This window comes from Hylaeus volcanicus, chromosome 1 (genome assembly GCF_026283585.1).
Source record: "Hylaeus volcanicus isolate JK05 chromosome 1, UHH_iyHylVolc1.0_haploid, whole genome shotgun sequence".
NCBI lineage: Eukaryota > Metazoa > Arthropoda > Insecta > Hymenoptera > Colletidae > Hylaeus > Hylaeus volcanicus.
In genome coordinates, this window is record NC_071976.1 from 32,520,581 (window position 1) to 32,542,514 (window position 21,934).

A 21,934-nucleotide genomic window follows, 5' to 3' on the forward strand; every position below is an offset into this window, starting at 1 on the left:
TCCGAGGAAGATCCACGGAACTGTCTCGATTATTCGGCAGGAGAGATCTATTAATCTTTATGAGCGGCACGTATCCCGGAGGATTCCCGACGGATTACCAGCCGCGGCTAATAAAAATCCAGGATAATCTTTCGTCGACTCGACGAACCGACACGACGATAAATAAAAGAATAAACCACACCCTCTACGAGCGTCGATTATTGACGCGTAGCTCGTTACGCGGTGACTTTCGACCGGCCGGAGAATTCCACCCGGGCTTTTTAATTATTCAGCGGCCAGCCCCGCCGGGCCGGCGGAAAGCCACCCTCGAAAAAGGATCGAACGATTATTGCGTCGGTGGTGGGAAACGTATACAACCACCGACGAAATCGTCGCGTGTAATCTCAGCCTGTAATAACATTCCTCGATTTGCATACGGGGCGGAGGTTAAGTCATGAATTTATTGCCACCCTGTGTAGACGCGTGGCCCGCGCGGCCGCGTATGTGTCGACGGAGGGCCGGCACGCGCATACGCGCATTAACGCTGACACGCGTAATATGCGTGTCCCGTTACCTACACCTATATCGTGTCCGCCGCTCCGATTATTAATTTCTGCGGACATCGGAAGGGACGGCATGAAACAGGGGCGCCGCCTGTTCGCCGATATTATATGTACGATAACGAGGCGTGGTTAATCGATAGGGACACGTTCGGATAACTCTTATCGGCGGAGGAATTTCTGCGATCGCCGAGGGTGAGTATTTTTATCCCTTCGTTTCAGGGGTGGTCGTCGTTTGACTTTCCCTCGTTACGGGAAATAAAAGAAATCGGTGACCCTCGCAACGTATACGTACCCACCCTCGACTCGTATACCTATAATAATCATCGTTTCATCGAATACGATTCATCGCAAGTCAAACAGATTCGACGAAGCGATGGGGCGGAACGACGGAAAAACTCGCGATCCCTTTCTCACCAAAAAGCCCGACGTTGTCCAAATTTCCCAAAGTCCTATTTTTCGCCCGACCGGTCGCATTAATTATCCGCGGCGTGCGAAAGGCAAACAACGTCAAGGATTCTTTACGAGTCAACGAGGACCGAACCAGCGAAATCCGACGTTTTAATCGTGTTTACCGGGGCTTTAGCCACGGATTAACTTCCGCAGTCACTTTAAGTCTCTCCACCCTCTGTGGTGGGAAACGCAGGGCTGGTCGACGGCGGCTCGTCGTCCTCGCACCCCTCGTCACGAGGCATCCGTCGACATATGCCACGAGACAGAAGGATAACGACGCTATAGAAAAGCTGCGACGTACGTTGCGAACGCAACGCGAGAAACGAGCGCCTGCGATTCGTGGATATTTGAATTTTTGGCGGTGACGGCGGATGGGGTGGTCAGGGGGAGAGAATAGACCGCCAATTGACTCCTATTGTTGGCTGAATGCTACGCGCGATATTTTTGGCCTGACGCGATCAGCATCGTTCGGGCTTTTGTTTGCTTCGTGAATTCACGTTGCGATACGCGAGCGACGCGTAGTCCTATCGATAAATTATGTTTAGTTGGTATACATTCGGGATTCCATCTCGCGGATATCGATAATACGAACACGTTGAAGCTCCCGATGCACCTGCAAAAGTGGCGTAGCTGAACCGATGCGGTGTTTTTACCTAATATTAGCTCTTTCCTCGCTCGTCCCGTACACCGGCGAGTACTTAGCGTCGATTATTCCTCGACCGATCTCGAGCAAGTGAGAAGTGTTTCCGGTGCTAAAGAGCATAGATAAATCGTGGAAAAAATCACCAGGAACAGCCACTCAACGGCGCTCCCTTTCACGGGGGGCGAGCGGCGATCCAGTTTTTCCGCTTCCACTCGAGATCGAGCTATCACGTGAACCAACGGTGTCACTCGAGCGGTCCTCGAACGGTCGTTAATTATTCCTCTTAACGGTAAGTTGATTTCACGCTTTGTGTTCGTGCCGACTTGCGAACACGGGGCCCTTGATCGCTGGGATAAAAGAGAGAAATTGAAAAACGACCTCCGCGTTGCCACCTAAATTACCGAGGAAATTTATACGCGCATCCACCACTTAACGCCGTGCTTTGACACTCGAGGGACGCCACAGAGCGCGATCTTTTCTCGCGTCGGACATCCGTTTGCGTTTTAATTCAATTCGCTAGGCGCGTTGGGTTAATTAATACGGAGAATAATAAATTCAAGGCAACCAAGAAAAATCCCTGCCCTAGTTGCAACGTACTTGTAAAATATGCCTCTGTAACTCGTACAATAGTATCCTCGCGTTTCTCGGTGTTTACTCGACGCGAGTGATTCGATCCGACCGAGAAAGCGACTCGGAGGCACAGCCTTCCTATAATTTTCTCCTCAAAAGCGTTCATACCTCTCGGACGCGACGGTGGAAATAAAGTTATCGCCGTTGAGCGCGCAAAGAGTCTTATTTACCTTCCGTCGCGTTGCGAGGCTGAAACGCGTCTCACCCGGTGCAGGAGAAAAACAAAGTGGCGAGAGCGTACGGTAAAAATAAGCTCGGAGCGCAAAAGGGTTAAGAATGACTCGTCGATGCGTTCGCGAATGCGGTCGGGAGAAGAGAGACGAGAGAAAGGAACGACGCCGAGGACGGAGAACACGAAGATACAGGTGGGGTTAATGCGGATAATAAGAGAGAAAACAAAAGACTAACCGAGACGAGGCCACAGAGCCGGCATGCGCGTCCGTGCTAATTACGAGGAGCATTGGCGCGGGCCCTCGGAGAAAATTAAGTAGGCTTAATTAAAGCGGGGCTAACAATATGTATTTAAATTGGCCAGAACGTCTTCGGTGTCTACTACCACGACACGTCCGCTGCTCTCGTGCACGCAATGCGTAAATAGAGCCGCCAGGTTTCATTGTTCCAATGAAATATTCCAGGAGGATTGACAACTGAAAGGCTCGCGGCGGAAGAGGGTTGACTTGGTTTTTTTTTTTGGTTGCTCTTCGATTGAATTCGTTAACCTTTCGGAACGCGAACTGCGTCGAATCGCGTACTCGCATTAAAGAATGGCAGTTCCAGAAACTGGCAAAGTTCCATAAAAATCGGACGAGGCAGCTCGCGGATGTTCATCGTTAGTTCGCAGGCTCGCAGCGAGCCAGCTGTCCCGCGCGAACATAGTTTTTCAAATTTCACGAATTCCGTGCACAGCTTCGTAGAAAAAGTTTATCGGCCGAATAGATCGGCCACCCCCAGGCTCGTTAACGAGGAAAAGAACGAACCGAGGTAGGAAAAAGGACGACGGGCCCGGCCGCGGAAGATCCCTGCAGGGGCGGCATTGGCCAAAGTCCGGCTAATAGAGTCGTAGCTGGTACAGTCGCTGTCAGAAGTGGCGGTCGACCGCCACAAATCATAAGATTAGAATTTTAAATTCGCCGCGGACCCTAGCTAGGCCCGGGCCACGTGGTAAGATCCGCCGCGCCGTCGTCGGATTCCCTCGAAATCTCGATCGACGATCTACCGTCGCGAACCCTCTCACGAAGTAACTCGAAGACCTGGCGAATAAAAATCGAACGAGCTGGCCGGAATTTGAATAACGACCATTGTACGGAGCGCGCAAACCCGACCGTCCTGGACCGGTCCTCTTTTCGCGAACCCCGAGAGTCCGATGGATTGGCGACTCGTATTCGAAACGAGCGCTTCGCCGCGCCGCAACCGTTTTCAACGATATACAGGCGTATCATCCTGCGCAGCTACCGACACGTCCATGGTTTCGAACGAAAATTTCCAAACTATATCGGAAATGTTTTTCCACGTTGGAACGCGGAACCACGACGACCCACGCGTCGGCGTCGCGGAGCTCTGTGGCAAGTTTCGTGCATCGGAAAATCGATAGCGAGTTCTAAGCCCTCCTTTTCCGGGCATCGTTACCGCTCCACAGTCCACGCCAACATCCGGCTAATTACGATATTAACATCGAGCGATTCTCGATAGATTCTCGAGAAGGAGAGACAAGGAGGCAGGGAAGCGAGCAGGCAGGTCAACCAGGCAAAGCTGACCAGCACAACCAGCAACGGGCCGGTGCGTGTAACGATGGCATGCCCCACGTGTCCAATCAGCGTGTTTCTTTGGCGAGGCCACCACGGGCCGGCGGCGCAGGAGATCCCTTCGAGGCGATCCCGCAACGAGGGTAAAAGAAAAGCCTAATCAGCATGCGTCCCGTCCAGCCAATTAGAAATACTCTGTTTTACCGACTGTCACCGTGGATCGCGTATTGAGTTGTATCGGTCGAGTTATGTTCGCTTCGTTAGTCAGCTCGATCCCTTCTCGAGGACGGCCGTCTCGTTCTTCATCCCTACCAGCCCACTCTCCATCCCCCGCGCGGGCTGATCCACGTATGTATGTACACGTACGCCCACACGTACGACCACCGGCGCACACCGAGCGCGACTCTCTCCGTACGGCGGATTCTGTATGGACCGGTGCTTGATTTACGGCCAGCTCGAGTCAGCTCTCGGACTCCGCTTCGGTAGTAAGAGAACACTGCTAATAGTCCCTTCCATGGGCTCGAGTTGGCCCGCAAATATTCCGCTCTCTAATTGGAATTGATTAGGAGGGTCCCGGCCTCGTTCGCGGAATAAAGACGGAATTGCTGCTCGACCAACCATCGACCGCTCTTCTCGCCGCTTCTCCTTCGCGTTCGCGTAAAAATCCAGCCAGCCGGCCGCGAGCACGCCAGATACGCGTACGGAGGTCGTTGCTACGTCCAGTGCGGAGGAACGCGAGGGGCGCGACCGAACAACCCCCTATTAGCCACTTTGCGTTCCTCGTCACCGTCCCGGGAAACGAGGAATGTTTCCAGTTCTTAGACGCGCTTGGTTACCGTTATTGGTCCAACGAGACTTGGAAAAATGATTTTTCGATATTTTAGGATGGGATACGTAGTTCGAATCTTCCGCGGAAGATGCCAGCGAGCTATTATCTTAGACGTCCATCGGTCTCCCTTTCAATGGACACGGTATCGCCGATGAAACGGGGTTGGGAGGGAAGAATTCAGCCCGAAGAAATATGCAAATGACGCAGCTCGCTGAGCCTGATTGAGGTACTTCTCCACCGTCCGGAGTAGAAGCGAGAGAACGCGATCCTGGGCGTTCTGTTCTCCTCGTCCGGAGCTCGGCTTTTGCCCGGGGAGGACGTCGGGTCCGTCTAGTTTTATTTTCGCGTCCGAGGCGCGCTCGTTTGCTATCTCAGTTCAACGCTAACGAGCCTGTTAGCAGCAATTATTCTAATTAATATCTCCCCCACTCGTGGGCGACGAGAGAACGAGCCGGTCCTTTTCCCGCGCGCTCCGCGTTCATCTCTCTCTCCTCTGGCAATCCTCGACGTTTCTGCCGTTCCTTCGGCACCGGCACCGGTTCGGTCCTCGTCTCGAGCGACGAGCGGACGCGAGAGGACGACGCTCGGCGGAACGAGGACGGAACGAAGCGAAGCATCAGCGGAGCTTTACGACGCTCCTCGTCGAGGTTTTTGCGTTCGCCGCGTGATTGGCTATTACCGTCTCCTTCCTCCCCGGTTATGTACAGCGGCGAGCCGCGCAGGATTGAGTCCTCTTCGGTCGCTTCTCCTCCTCCTTTTGTCTCTTCCTACCGTGCCACTCATGGACCAAGAAGACCGGACTCGGGCCGCGCCGCGCCGGAGTCGCGTTTACGCTCAAACTTACCCGCGCCAGACGACCAGAAGAACGAGAACAAGAGGGAGCCCTTCCGGCTCTGCCTCTAATTGTGTTTGCTCTCGCGTTTAAGACTTTTTAAGACCGACCGCCCGCGCCCCTTCAACCTCTATCTCGTCTTGCTGCGCTTTCGGTCTTGGCCCAGGGTTCAGCCTCGGGGTCGCGGACTCGTTCGTGCCCTCATCTTTTTTTCGCGCCGCGCTTCGGTCTCGATTCTCGAGTGTTGCGTCTTCTTTTGTTCGGTAAAGATATATCAAAATTTACGCTCCATTTTATTTACTACTATTTTTGCAACTTTATCGATAAAGGAACGTGATACCATTTCCTGTAAACCGTCTAGATGACGAGCGAAAGTTAACAAACCTCGACTATCGCTATTCCGTCTATCTTTAATTCGCTGCTTGAAATTTTGATCTGGACTCGAATTTCGCCCATCTCTGGGTTAATCGGGAAGGAAACAGGTTCCGACGCCAATGATGCTTATCGGAGCTGGGGCCTGTAGCGCCGGGAACTCGAACGGAAGCTCAATTGCATCCTCGACGAGACTCGTCCGCAAACGATACGGCCGGCACGTAGCCGATGCGATTGAAGCTAATTTGAAATTTTAAAGCCCGGCTCGGCGAAACGAGGGGGACGAGGGAAGAACGGTCCGCGGAAGGATCGAAGAAACGAAAAGGAGAACGAGCAACGGAGAGGAATGGCCCCCGCGAAAGAACGTGAAACCAACGGAGAAGGAATCACGGACGATGCCGAGAGAAGGAAAGGTAGGACGAAAGTGGGTGTAGGTTCTGTTCTGCGGCCGACCGCAGAGAGATACCAGGAGGGCGATGAGGAGACTGGCCGAGACAGAGAGGCAGCCTGAATTATCGTGATATTTAAATTAACAAATGACATTCTGCATTACCATAGCCTGTCCGCGACCCGCTCCCTATAGTAGCAGCCTCGAATTCCCCGACCGTAGTCAGGGACAAAGACGTCTAGCGGCTACCTCGACGACGCGACGCAACGACCCACGTCCCCTTCCGTCTAATACCTCGATTTCGATTCGACCATCTTCGATTCGTCCCTCTGATTAGTTCGAACTCGATATACTCGGCGACGTCGCATAAAACACTTGCCGTCAGCTTCCTTGCCAGCATTCTTTCTCGCTCGTTAAACGATGCCAGAAGATACACGTAACTCCGAAAAGAAGTTCTTAATTTCCTTTCGAAGTCATTTTTATCCAAAGAGAGAATATCGAGTAAATACCAGTTTTTACTATCCGGAAATATTAACGAGCCATTCGACGGCACGGCGTCTAAACGGCTAATAATCGTCGCCGTGGTTCGGTCATCAAAATCGACGAGAGAACAAGTCGAACGTCGTTCGAAATAAAGTAATTACAGTCTCGCGAGGCGCGTCTACTTCTCCGCGGCTCTTAATGGCACCGATAAAATAATTATTGGCCAAGTTGGCCACCGTTTAGCTCGAACATCCGGACGCTCGGAGACGCGTGCATCCACGTGTCTCGAATCTGAAATTAGACCTACTTTCCATTATATAGGATTTACCGCGCAGCTGTCCGATAAAACCCTAACCCGCGTCGACGGAATTATTACGGGCCGCGAACGGATCGAGAATCTCGCGTATAAGTTACCGCATCGATTACTTCTAATAATTTCAATTGGCTTGTAAATCGCCTCCGGCTTACAAGGAATTTGCTCGATCGAGCTCCGGTCGCGGAATATCTCGAACGCGCGAGTATTTAATCGCTTTCGACGAGATAGGTGTTTCGATAAACGCATGTTACGATAATCAAGAGAAATAAAGGATGCATCCTCGGAGACGCGATATTCGTGGAGAATATCCGAGATGAGCCGTTGGAACGACGACCTCGGAAAATTGCTAGTGGCTGCCAGATATACGTCGTGTTCTCGTGGAGAGTAAACGCCACGTATTTCGCTTTCAGCGTCAACCTCTGATAGCTGACGTCGTCGATACGATCCGTGTAAAATCTTTCGCGTAATCTCGATGCTAATTTAGAGTCGTTCGACTGGCTTGGGATGCGTTCAAGAAGAACGAGACGTCGCACTGGTAAAACGAAACGTTTCGCCATCGAACTCGGAGTAATCGCTGAATGCAAGTAAAGGGGGTACGCGAGCTCGATATCTCAGGAATCCACCCCCGGCGTGGAAAATGCTTTTCGTTCGAAATTCATCGCGCTGGCAACGTGTTCGGGCGAAAGAGCGAAATGGCCCGATCCTCCGTGCTCGTAGATTCTGCGAGGAAACGTGTCCTTGGCGTTGGTAGCGCGGCGCATAAACTCGATCGGGTTGGTTCGCCCGTTCGCCGACACGGTGGCTCTCTCGCGGTTGCCCACGTTGCAGCCACGTGAACAAAGGGTGGATATACCTACATACGTTCTCATCACGGATTCGCCGGGACAAAACAAACCCGACACCGCAACGTCCCCCGGCTCGCTGTTCTTCACGACGCTCGAGAGTCGAGCGAGAGGACGTGGAAGCCTTCCCCGGCAGAAGACAACGACGACAACGACTACGACGAAGAGGAAGAAAGGAAACAAAGTTAACAAGGAGAACGGAGCAGAGGGTGGAAAGAGAAGGAAGACACAAGGCGAAGAGCGCGAGAAAAGGAAATGGGACCGGTGGAAGGAGCAACGAGAGGAAGCGAAGAGAGCCGGAGCCGGAGCCCGAGCCGGAGCGGTGGTTGCGCTCCACACCGTGGTGTATACCGAACTGAAAGATCTGGCCGTTCAGATAGCGGGGTGATCTGTGAGGCCCGGTGTGTGGTACCCCTTTCGCGAACTCCTGCACGCTTTCGCAAAGGGGGCTGCGATCGAAAGGGGCCATCGAACGAAACGAAACGGTGGAGAAAGAAGGAGAGCAGGCACCGCGATACAAACACCGAAGGGAGGCGGAGGTAGCCTTTGAGAAGGAGGCGGAGGCGGAGGCGGAGGCGGAGTGTGTGCAGCTACGTAGCTCACGGACCCTCCAAGGAGCCTCGGATTGAGACGTCGTGGCCTCTTTGTACCATCCGTGATGCTTTCGGAGCACCGTATTTACGAGTAACGCCGTGTAACCGTGCGCTTGCGAACCAACCGCCTCCCTCCTCGCTATTTCTCTCTCCTTTCTCCCTTCGGATCTTGTTCCAACGAGCAAACCTCGTTCCTCGATCCTTCGCCGCCCGACCACCGAAAACGTAGGTCGTCCTAGCTTCGGGACCAAACGGACTCAGCCTCTCAGGAAACTGGTCAGCCTCGACGATAGACCTGCGAACCGCTCGTCCCTCGCATCTAGCGGATAGGGATCTCGCGAAATCGCTCTGGTCTTCCTGCCGATAGCCGGACCAAATTAAACAAAATTCCAGCCTGTCGTCGACAGAAATTGCAAATAAGTACGAGGTCTCTGGAAAACACGTCCGTCGTCTCGAATGCAGAGAGTGGCGTGCGAACCAAGCGAAACGAGTTTCTCGTAAAATGAAATCCTTCGAGAGCGTAATAATTCCATCTAACAAGCTAGCGGATGCCAAGACGGAACGCCTCGAGCACTGAAAATGATCCGTTTCCTCGGCTGACGTGGATAAAGCTCGAAGGACTGTCGCGTCGAGGGGACGAATGGATACCCTGGCCAATCTTTCCCGTGGAAAAAGGTCTCGATTGAGATATCGCGGCTCATCAGCCTGCCAAAAGGCGGATATCAATCTACCTCAGCGCTCCGGGGTCCGGGAAGGAAAATTGAAGATTGAGACATCGCCGGTACGTTGCATCGGCCATGATGCCTTCGAGGCACCATATTTACGAGCGTCGCTGAATAAACGAACGCTCGCGAACTCTCCTCTACCTCCTTCCTCTCCCTCGCAGTCCTCCTCCCCTGCGTTTCTCCCTGCTACGGCCAGGCCGCACCACTAGATCGCGGCGCATTTGAATTCGAAGGAAATGTACGATCGGTTAGACGCGAGGACCGTAAGTCGTTCCATCGTGACGAAGAAACGAGGGCCCGAACGCTGCTTGACGCCGATGCTTCCCGGACTATGTTGCCTGTTTTTAATGCACCGCCGATCCTGCGGAATAAATCGTCGATCCACGATGTACCCACGATGCCGATACCGCGGCATCTAACGGTTAATTAATATGTTTCTCGTTGCCAGCGTCGGCGGCGGTCCTACGGTTGCTCTATCTCCAATGGAATTAATTTCACCCGCGATCGCGCGGATATCGCGTTCCGAATTTGTATCGAAGCGCCGCGTCGTCGAAAGCGATCCTCGCATCTTTCCGTAGATGGTACGACTGGAAAAATGTACATAAAGCGCCCCCATAGAACGAACTCGTTAGTTTCGCGTGCGATTAGATATTCGCAGCGCGACGCAAATCTTATCGTTAGAAATCTGATACACCCTTCCGTTTGGAACGAACTCGAATCGGAGCGTCTCGACGTCATTTAAGAAGATCAAAGTGGAACGCTCCTGAAAAAGCGGGACCATCGGTCCATGATGTAATCCTTCGCGTAATTAACCCAACTAACGACATAATCCAGAACCGACGCAGGTAGCGTTTCGTCGACGGGACGCGATCCGAATCAGCAGCGATGATCGACGCGATCCGTAAACGAGGGCCGCGAGCGCGGGCCAATCCCGTGCGGACACAGCTCGGAGGATTAATTATTCTTTCTGCGTGAATCCCTTTTTACCGTGGAGAATGATCGGCTCAAGGGTGGCCCGACGGACAAACGGATCGGTCTCCCATCTCCGATATCGCGGCCCCATCGCTCAGGCGGTCGCCTTTGACGCGAATGACTGGCTCTAATCCGCTAACTTAGACAAACAAATGACAATGGAGATCGGTTATCTCGAGCGGAGGGGTCGATGCTGTAGATAAGTCTGGGTGGAAAGAGCCCAGCCTCGCTCCTCTGCCCGATATACTAGGCGAGTCGCGTTCGTTCGTTCGTTCGGACAGGTGGCTCTAACGACCGATGCTCCGTGCTAATTGGCATCGATCCTCCCGTCTCTAGGAATATTCTACGAAATACACGGCGCGTTAATTTTTAACATCGTTTGCTTAAATATTATTCTCCATTCGCGGATCAGGTCTACCCGTGGACTGTAGCTTCGCGACCCCTGCTCGGCGCGGCGTCGGGTCGAAAGGGTTAACGCTGTAAACCGTTTGACGCGGTGAAATCGATGCCAACGAGGAAACTTTGCAGCTCGCGAATGCATCTTCCAGCGTGAGCGGTTCCACGAGATAGTAAATTACGAATCCGAAGTGCCGCGTGCCTCGAGACGGTTCGAAAACGCTCGGACTTATCACCCGAAGGGTACGGAACCGCGAAGATACTCGAAAGGTCAATAACAACCGCTGGCCTAGGCGGATCCCCGAACGGTTTAACCTACGTTCCCTCGACCAGGAAAAGATCCCTAAACAAAGAGAATCGTTTTAACGATGACAAACGATGCGCCTTGGGTCACCTGCGCGCGTCTCCCGCCGGACGACCCGAAAATATTTAATTTTCCCGCCCCGCACCCCGCTGCGAGCCAAAAAATACAAATTACCCGGTCGGGAATAAACGTCGTCGCATCGTCGATGACGCGAAGGGAGGTCAGCGACGAGTTAAAAAACAATATTTCTTCCCTTCGGGACCATTGTCCGGGGTTTTTTCTTCAGTCCCACCCGGTCCACGAACATGCCTATGAATCTCTGAATGTGAACGCGGTCGTCCGGAAAATTTCAACTCGCCTCGGAAGCCAGCTCTCACGTGGAGAAATGTCGCGGACACGATTTCATTAAGGTCTCGTCTGAGCCGAAATTTGTCCCCGTCGTTCCCATGGATCGTCTTCGTCGTCTCGACTCCGAACAAAGACGAGGTTGGGTCGCCTAGGTGCCGACGCGTCTCTTTCCAGCCGAATCACCTGCGTCGGTGTATTCTACTCATAATCGGCCATAAAAGCGGCCACTCGAGAATCCGAAAAGGAGCCACCCGACGCCGATTTGATTTACTGGCGGCACTCTGCCCCTCGTTTCGCGTCTTCGAGTCCATCGCGACGAGACCGTAAAAAGAGAAATTAAAGAAAAACTTCCATGGAGCAGCATTTTCTAAGCTGGCTTTTATTCGCCATAAGTGAGCGTCTATTATAGAATAGACGTATAGACGTAGCGTATATGCAGATATAGTTGGCCGTTTCGCGTTTCGCCAACGGTCCGAAGAAGCACGGGGAAGAAGAAGAAACCCAGACGAGGAGGGACGATCGCGAAGGTGTGGAGGAGTGAGCCGCGGTTTGCACCGCTTTCTCGCATTGAGCAATCAATAACAGTTCTCTATGACAGGCCACGCACACGGCCCGTTTCCGAGAGCGTGGCTTCGCAACGAGGTTGTGGGGCCCCGGTCGTGCAGGTGTTGGTACCGGGAACAGGGCACCGCTCGCAGAGCCGACAAAGGCCCCGGCAATGGGCGAGTTGCATTCGGCATTTGTTTCTGGGGATACTTAGATCGTAATCTCTCCGGGGTTCTGACTTCGGTGGTAGTTATATGCGCCGCCTACCCCCCCTTAAATTCATGAACGCGGTCCCACCTACCTATTCTTCCTCGCTTCTTTTATTCGCAGCTTCTAAGAAGCGATGCTCGCGCGATAGCGATCGCGGACGCCTCGATAGCGCGACCGTGAATCGATGGACCACGATCGAACGGTCGTGAAATTAACGGAGACGCGGTTAGAAAAGTGGACGTTGTCGGCGTATTTTGTGGGAAATGGAAGGGTTGAATTTTCACGCGACCCAACCGTCCTCGGTTTCGGTCCGATCGAGTGGAGATAGAACACGGCGAAGGTGAAATCCCCGCACACATCGGCTACGAGATTCACGGGTAGACTCTCTGTAGCACTCGTTAAGCATGGTAATGCTCGTTCACCTTGCCGATGGTGATCGGTAGGTACCTACTAATTACCCGAGGCTCGTTCTGCCGTTGCCGTGCTGTCCGGGGCAGTACAGGAACGACGATTTCGGGCCCACCACCGCGCGAGATCGACTAATTAATTCTTCTGCGAGTGCACACGGGCCGGTTGCCCTCTCCGTGCCACGAGCGAACCTACCCGTGTCTATCGCGACCGTTCGATCGACCCTCGGACTTCTGGAATCTCCTGCGATTTCGCACGTTTCGTTCAACGGATCGCACATGCAACGTCGTCGGCCGTTATGACGGAAGAAGAGATCACCGCGAAGAGATCGCGACGATTCGCCACGGCACCGATAATTACTCCGAAAGGGTCAAGTGGCGCGTCCCGCACGGGGTCCGCGAAGAAGGGACGCGTTGATAATTGACGTGACGGATCGACCGTTCGCGGAGAAACGGAAAGACAGAGCCGAAGAAAGAGAGGGAGAGAGCTGGCCCCGACTCGGAACAGAGCGAAGAGCTCGGACTAAATAGCCGTGCGATGTTCAAGCGCGGCCTGAAAAGACATTCGTATCAATTATGGGAGGTAAAGTTTCAGTGCCCCGCTAAGGAGTCCGCGGCGGAGACAGACCAGCGCCTTTCGAACCGACTGGCCCGCTATATATTACCCAGCAGGGGTCCATCTTAGCCCCTCCTCGCCGCTCCGGTGCCCTAACCTGCGCCCTCCGAGAGGAACGCAACCTCGTCCCCTCGGTCTCCTTCCTCCCTTGCCTCTCCTGCTCTTTCTCTCTCTCTATCCGACGTTTCTTCCGCTTCTCGCGGCTCGACCGATTCTCTTTCACCTCGTCGGTTTCTAGTACAAATTAAATTAATTTTCGAGAGGCCGACATTACTCTTTTATGAATTCCACAACGGGGCCCCTCGTGACCCGTGGAATGGAGATGTTTTCACGTCCCGCCACGTTCCGGTCCAGAACTACACCCCGGCTCGGGGCCATTAGTAAACCGTGCTTTCTTTCCTCGCTTTGTTTATACCTTGTTCGCGCGCTGTATCTTTGCCTCGGATCTCCACCACCGCCCCCCTTCCCCCGACCGCGAGGGTGCACCGAGCAACTATCGCGATTTATGCGATTAATCCAACGCCTCGCGATTTGCATTTCGCGTGGAACGATCGATTGGGCCTTTCGCGGGGTTTCCGTCGATCTTCCAGCGCCGATCTCTGCAACACCGCGAGAAGGATTCCTCCACCGCGACCGTTTCGAACGCTTTCCGTTAAGTTTCAGCGGTCGGAGGTCTGTGTTTCTTTCATTTAACGACTGCTCGTTCGTTCGTTTGTTCGGGGTCGTGCCTCTCCTCTGATCGCCCTGTTGAATTCCTCTGGGATCGCCGCATCTCTGTCTTTAACTTCGTTTGTTAAGGAAGCACTCCGGTTCGGACCGCTTACGACATCGATCCTCGAAACTCGAGCAACGCCTACTGCGTTACCAGAGAAAAAGACGAAGAGAAACGGTCCAGGAAAATTAATTTCAACTCAATTTCCGATAGCACGCGGCCAAGGTGAACGGGAAGAGCGAGAATCGTCGAGGAGTCTGGCCGAACGAGCTGAAATCTCGTTCGAAGTGGACGGGGTCAAGCGTCCCGATAAGACGACCCAATGAGCTGCCAACGCAGAGACGATAAGCAATTTGTAACGTTGAGGGCAGAAGCAAAAAAAAAAAGAGAGAGAAAATAAAAAAAAAAATAAATGAAAAGGCGCGGCTGGATGGAGCGAGAGAAAAGAATCGGTTGGTTGGCAGCGTCGGCGAAGAGATACGGAGCGTCACGGCCCCGTCGCGTCGGGTCTGACCGTGATGAAACACAAGCCTTACTCTCGCTTGTGTAATTCGTGTCTAAACTATTTAGATAAGCCGTTATCGCCTACAAACGAGCCACAAACTCGAACCTCCTCTCTCCGTGCGCTGTCCCTTGCCACCCGCGCCGCCGCTTCTAACTCCATTTTCTGCCCTCTGCTATCACGCGTTATTGTAAGCGTCGCTCTCGTTTCAACGTCTATCGACGCTTTCCGCGTTTTCTGCAAACCATGTCCACGATTCTTCCGCGTTTTTCCGATTCCGTGACTCTTTCTGTACACTTCTACGTACCGTTCGGAAAGTTTCGCGAAGACATCGAATAGCCCAGCGTTGAGTTTAGGTATTCGCTCGTAGGCTATCGGGAACGCGGCAAACTCGTAAAGCGACGAGTGACGTCAATGGGGGTCGTGTTCGTCGACTTTTGAACTTACTTTTTAATTTCTTCGAGTTTTTTCTTTTATACATCCAGTTGTCGCGAAAACGTAACTCCGTGAACAGCTGAGGCCGAATAACGTGAAGCAAGATCAACGAAGAAAAAGACTCGTTCGTTGTTGCGGTATTTCCGTCGTGCAGCGCGCTATGTTTGTATACGCCATTACCGCGATCGAGTAAATTCGGACGTGTCTCTGAAGACGAGATTATTTCCGTACGTACCCGTAGCTAATTTTGCCTATCAACCGTCGAACGCGACCGACCGATTCCGTAAACAACGTTATTTCGAGGAAACGGTTCCGGGCGGGTCGATCGCTTTCGCAGCGGTACAACCAAAGGGTTAAAGGACAAAGCCGAAAAAATTCTCCGAGAGCATCGTCGATCGACGACGAGAGAATCCTCGAAAGTATCCTGTAGCCAAATTCCTGAGTCGGAGGACCGGGCCTCACCGTCGGGATCGTCGTTATCTTGATATCTCAGCTGGTAGCTTCGGTGATGGTTTTTGTTTTGGACAGCGCGTCGAGTGCACCAGGGGGTAGGCCCAGGGTGGTCCAATTTGTCTGTCGGTTCGATATTGTTACGAGCTCATCTTTAATAATGTAGTCGCAGACGCGCATCGTTCCTCGACGTTTTTACATACGAACACGCTTTGTCGGCGCTCTCGGCTTCGAGCCAACGAGAATTTCCTCGGCATCGATTACGAATATTACGAATGATTTCTTTCGATCTTCGTTTCACTTTTCCTTTGGCAACGAGATAGCATAAGAAGGACGTTTTACAATTTGTTCGTATCTACTGGTTACATCGATATTCAAAATGTTCTTTGAGAACGGCCCAGCCTATGATACCGTACTTTAATTAATTTTTTTATTCGACCCCTAGATACAACGTTATCCAAGTCCATAAATCCGTCGCCGATTATAAACCAATCGCGCGCCATCACGGTTTGATCGATCGCACGCGATACCTAATTTGATTCCCCTTCTACCCGTTTGACCACAAGTTCCATAAAATATTAGGATCACCGAGAACGTATCGAAAAGGAAGTCGATCCATGATTAATCGATCCAGAACTCGTTTCGCTCGCATTCACGATCGGAGAACCGCTTCTGATTCGCTGGAAATCGTTTTTGCTCGGTCGCGTAGTATGTAATTAACGTCTACCGAGGCGTAAGATTTGATTCGCGTCGTTTCTTAGTTTTCTCGCCGGTCGGTTACAGGCTTTCCCTTCATTCGATTATCCCGCGCCACCCTAGTCGTATCGAGTTAGAATCTCCGCTATGCGAACCAATCGAGAGACACGAGTGGTTGGCACCCGATTTTAGTTAGAAGAAGAAAGAAGTGTAAGGTTTTTGATAAATAAAATACGCTTTAATTGTCCTCCTTCTAAACTAACTAATATTTCTCATAATCTCGAATTATAGTCACTCGCAATGATCACGCTCGACACGCACGTCGACTCGCAAATCGCACACCTTCCGAACGCTCTCGAAATCGCTGTTCGTATTTATGAGAGAGTACGAGGCTCTCCCACCGCACATATTACCCAAACTTATACATACAGTCCCTATACAGTCGCTTACAGAAGAGACATTATTTCATTTTCCGTTTCCTTTTGCATCGAACAGTCATTGAAGAAGAGTATAAAATTATTTCCGGGTTTCGGACTACGTGCAAGTAGTGGATTCGTCTCCTGTCGTGTATTAATCACGCGAGACACCTTAGCAAATCACCGAGAAGCCGTTTAATTATTCTCGTCGGGCAGGGTGGACGAGGTGTTTGCAATCTCCTCGATGACACAAAGGCAGAGCGGAAAGAATGTTAATCTTCTGTTCCCCGGTGCACCGTTCCGATTTTTTGCCCCCACCTCGTTCCCATTTCTGGGCCTGTTTTTCGTGATTTATGAGGTTCGGAAACGCGGCTCCGACTTTTTCTAGGCCGGTCAGACCTGAAACGAACGAAGGTCCCGGGCTAATTTCGTAATACGGAGATTGGTAGCCGCCGCTGGAAATTCATTAGCGTCCGATAACCGAACCGATTGAGATATCGTTCGTCGCCGAGGCTTTCCTCGTTAACGATCGCTACCTCGACCGCAGCCATAGGTCGAACGTTTTTCTTCGAGATAATCGCGCTTATTCAATTTCTACGAGTCTCACCCCCGCCCTATCTCTTTATTTATGGGACACCTCGGGGTTCGGTTTGCCAGCGACGCGTAACATTGCGATTGTAACGCGACACGCGATTGTTCCTTTTTTTTTCTAGCAAGGAATTAAAACCGATTTATGAAACTATTGTTAATGATAAAAAGAAATATTAGGTTGTTCCGAAAGTTTCTTTCGCGAGTTGCACTCAATTATTTTATGTGGTCGTGTTTATATAAATAGACAATCTAATTTCATAGATATTCATGTTGTAACAGTGATGGAGAAAAATGAATCGTGCGCATTTCAGTAATGTAACATAAAACATAAAATATTGTTCGTGTATTACTTATTAATAAAGCGAAAGAAACTTTTGGGACAACCTAATAATAAAAAATAAAATACGAACATTATACACGTGAAGGTCTTCGAGCTCTTTAAAAGATGACATGTCGAACATATTCGAATTGTTCGTTATATTCGTTTTCTACCGCTTAATATTGCGATTAATTCCAAGTGTTTAAAAATTCAAAGTTTTGCGCTTAATGGACCCGCGAACGGTATCGCCATCTCGCGGTCAAAGGAACGAACTAATTTTAGAACCTTCAGCCCTAGTTTGTGTTTGCAATAGTAAGAATAGTTCCCACTTTCGCCCCCAGATGGCGAGGGATCTAGTACGCTAGTGGCGCCATCGGTGGAAAAACGTCCAAGTTTGTAGTGAAAATAGTTCCCACTTTCACTCCTAGATGACGCTTCTAATTAAAGAATCGATAATTAATCCTAAATAATTAATCCTAAATTAAATAATCATTCATAAGAATGATAAATTGGACATATTAACACTATATCGGAGTGTTATGCAGCAAAGAATCCTATTAATTATGCAGTTATGTAAAAAAAAGGAGTAATCGATTAAAAGTATAGGGTGGCGCCATCGGTAGGAAACCGCCCAAGTTTGTAGTAAAAATAGTTCTCAATGGTTCCCCTAAATGGCGCCATTCGGTAAAAGAGTCGATAATTATCGCTAAATTAAATAACTATACATGCAAATGATAAATTCGACATTTAACAAATATATTGTAGCGTTATAAAGCAAAGAATCCTATTAATTTTGCATTTATGCAAAATAAAGCATAATTGATAGCAAGGTGTTAGTAACGCCATCTACGTACAATCGCAGGAACTATTTCCACTACAAACTTGGGGAACTTACCACCGATGGCGCCACCAATACGTTTAATCGATTATTCTTTTTTGGCCATAAATGTATAATTAATAGAATTCTTTGCTTTACAACATTCCAATATAGTGTTAATATGTCCAATTTATAATTTTTACGAATAGTTATTTAATTTAGGATTAATTATCGATTCTTTAGTTGGAAGCGCGATCTAGGAACAAAAGTGGGAACTATTTTCACTACAAACTTGGACGTTTTTCCACCGATGGCGCCACTAGTATAGGAATCTGTATTATCATTATATTTATTTAAATAATTTATTCATTTAAATATTCTACGCATGATTCCTATGGTTTTGACCTTGGTAATGATTATAGATTACATGTTCACATATGAGTAATAAATTATTATCAATAATACTATGAAATTGACTGTATGTTCCCAAAATTAGTTCGTTCTTTTGACCGCGAGATGGCGATACCGTTCGCGGGTCCATTAAGCGCAAAATTTCGAATTTCCATTTCCGAATTCGCATTTCCAATTAACAAATTCTTTCTCGTGAAAAGGCAACACGCGAGTGCAAATTGTGTACTACGCGGTTAGTTTTTAGGGAAGAGTCATCGAACGTAAGAGTCCTATCCCTATTTGGAGTTCAAAGCATCGGGGACAGAGTCAAGGGTCCGAACTCGGGACGAAAAACGTGGGGAGTTTGTTGACACGAGGTCCCGGTAAGGTAATTCAAGGATCGTAATTATCTTCAAGTGCCGCCATAGACACGCTTTCGTTTTTTTTCCCACAGAAAGAAACGGTCCCGAGCGTGTCGTAATTTGACGTGAAATTCGTCGTAGGGAAAAGTCGTCCTATTACAAATTTCCAAATTGTACACATCTTCCAAAATCAAATGTGTCGGAACTACTTTCAAAGATGTTTATTTTTCGACTCGAACAATCCATCTGACTCGCTCCTTTTGGGCGCCCGTACACGTATCCTCAAACACACACATTCTCGCGCCTATCACTCTGTACATTAGCCAATCATTCGTGCTTGTCACCCGTCGCTCGATCTCATTTGTTCGCATTCATTCGACGCGCATTTCGCACTCGTTTCAACATTCACTCGCTACAAAATGTTTTTTTTATATTTTGTCCGCTGCGCCAAGTATCCTAAAAACCGTAAGAAGAGAAAACTCATCAGAAACATCGTTATAAATCGCGTCTCGTTAAAAACAATGACGATAGCTCGATTCGAACGAGTTCCACGTCAAAGATACGAAGAGCCCGTGACGATATTGACCAGACCACGCGGGGATCATCCCTGTCGTAGTATTTAAGTTCCAAACAACAAATAAAAGACTTTGGACGTCGATCCGATTGGCCGCTTCTTCGCTACCGACGCGCACAATTTTCCTGCCCATGGTTATAAATAAATGGACGCGAAAATGAACGAGCGCAACATTTTCAACAAACTTTACCTCGCGCGGTTTTGGACGCACGGGAGAAACCAAATATTCCAACATTTTCCTGAAAACTATTCGTTGCGAAAATGAACAAAAATCTAAACTTCCCGTAGGTTCGTTCCGGGGAGAGAAGGAAAGCCTGTCGACAGGAAGGAACAAGTGGACGAGTCACAGAATCGAGGACCGGAGACGATATTTCTGGCAAACGTGGCTGCGTTTTCGGTTGCAACGTAGAAAATAAAAGGAGGGATGCGACCGTCTAGACATCCAGATCCACGCAATTGTCTGGGCCCACTCGTGAGAAAACGACGAAAGTCTTAGGAGCGCAGCGCCTAAGTGCAGAAACGCGCCGTCGGACTGCCCTCTCTCGATACAATGGCCAGACGAACCCCTGTCGAACACTTGGTTCACGTTTTAATGCGTCCGACTGTCAACTCTGACTTTCTCATCATTTTTTGTTCTCCTCGCCAAGCATTCCTCCAGGAAGCGCCTGCCGTCGCACACCTTAACCGTAGTCCAAGCAAGATTGGCCTGATCAACAAAACAAGTAAACAATTAAATAAGTAACAATTCGAATCGCAATTCCCCGTTCTCCGATAGGGTAAGGTTAACGGATGGTCGGTATGTAGGAAATATCCGGGGACTAATATTAAACTCCTTTACGACTTTACTGCTGCTCTTTATTTCACACCTACTTCGTCCGTTTCTCCTTACATTCTAACGTTCGTCCTCACATTCGCTCACCGTTTACAAACATTCCATCTATCACGCTTCCTGATTCGCGCTCTTCAAACATATGTACACCCATGCACACCTAATTACGCGCACCATCTCCGCGACTGCCGCGTAATTTGATCTCACAGGTCTTTAAAACGTCAAGGCTCTTCTACCCCCTTAACGCATTAGGAATGCTGGTAAAACGATGACGACGGACCCGTCGCGCCAATTACACGCAACGCGACGTCCCAACATCCGGGCCGAAAAAAAAAAAAATTAGTGACTCCTTCCGGTTGCGTTGCTGTTCCTGCGTCGGGGTTTGTCTGAGCATCGCCTCATTGTTGGTCACGTAGCGAACGGTACAAGGAGAGGGCATAACAGATCTTGGAGAGAACAGACAGAGGTACGCCATGGGCGGCATCTGACCCCCCACGAGCCTAAGCAGAAGATACGCCACCGATTTTTCTGTAAACTGTACATGGATAGGGCATCCGACGCCGCATGCGGCTATTTAGACGCGAGACGAAGGCACAAAGGACCCTTTTGTACGGGCCAACATGGACGGACCCGTGTTGCAACTGGACACCACATTGCACCGAAGCCTGTCTCGTTCGATCGCACGGCCTCGTTACACGCCGATCTCAGCAACTCCAGTGTCGCGCGACTCGGAAAGCGTTCCGTTACGGGATCCACGTTAACCTGCATCCACAAATTTACCGATAGCGCTGGTAACTGTACCCCTTTAACTCTTTGCGGCACAGTAATTCAGGTCATAAAATAGACCCATGTTGCACAGGAATTTTATTGCGTTTTAAATCCAAACAAAATTGTTATATTTTTATTAATAAAGGTATCACAGCTATACACATGCAGCTATTGCAAATTTTCGAGGTGGGATTAAAAGCGTCCCGCCATGCATTACGGTCCATCAAAAAGGTGGGACACTTTTAGTCCCACCGTGCCCCAAAGAGTTAATGCTGCAACTACCACCCTACTTGGAAAATAGTTTTTAGTGGGTACATCGAAGGCCTCTGCATTTCTTCAAATTGAACATTGCAAATAGACAAGCAACGATGCCGTTAATAAATTCCACAGGTTAAATACTTGTTTATTACTTTACGTTTGCCATTTGATTTATGATACGCCAATCGTTACCCTAGCGCGAAATAAAGGGGCGCTATAAGGAGCGCACGTGGTCGGCAGAAGCGTAAAAATTGTACGGCAACGAAGCAACTTTCTAGGACCTTGCAATCCCTTCCTCGATTAGCTGATCGCCGTGCGAATGCTTTCGACAGATGTTTCCAAAAAATGGCGCGTTCCAAGCGTCCGTATCGTAAACCCAGCCTATAAGGGCTTACGCCAATCCCAGATGGAACGATGCATTCTCTAGGCTGCAGTATTTAACATAACCGCGATGATCGAGTTTTATACGATAGAAAAAATGTACTACATTTCTATCGACGATTGATGAATTCAAAGATATTTGTAGACTGTTTAAATTAGCCGTGCAATGTATGAATGTGAAGTTGAACAAATGAGACGAGTGCGGATGAGAGAGACTCGACAGAGGCAGAAGAATACAGAATACAGAA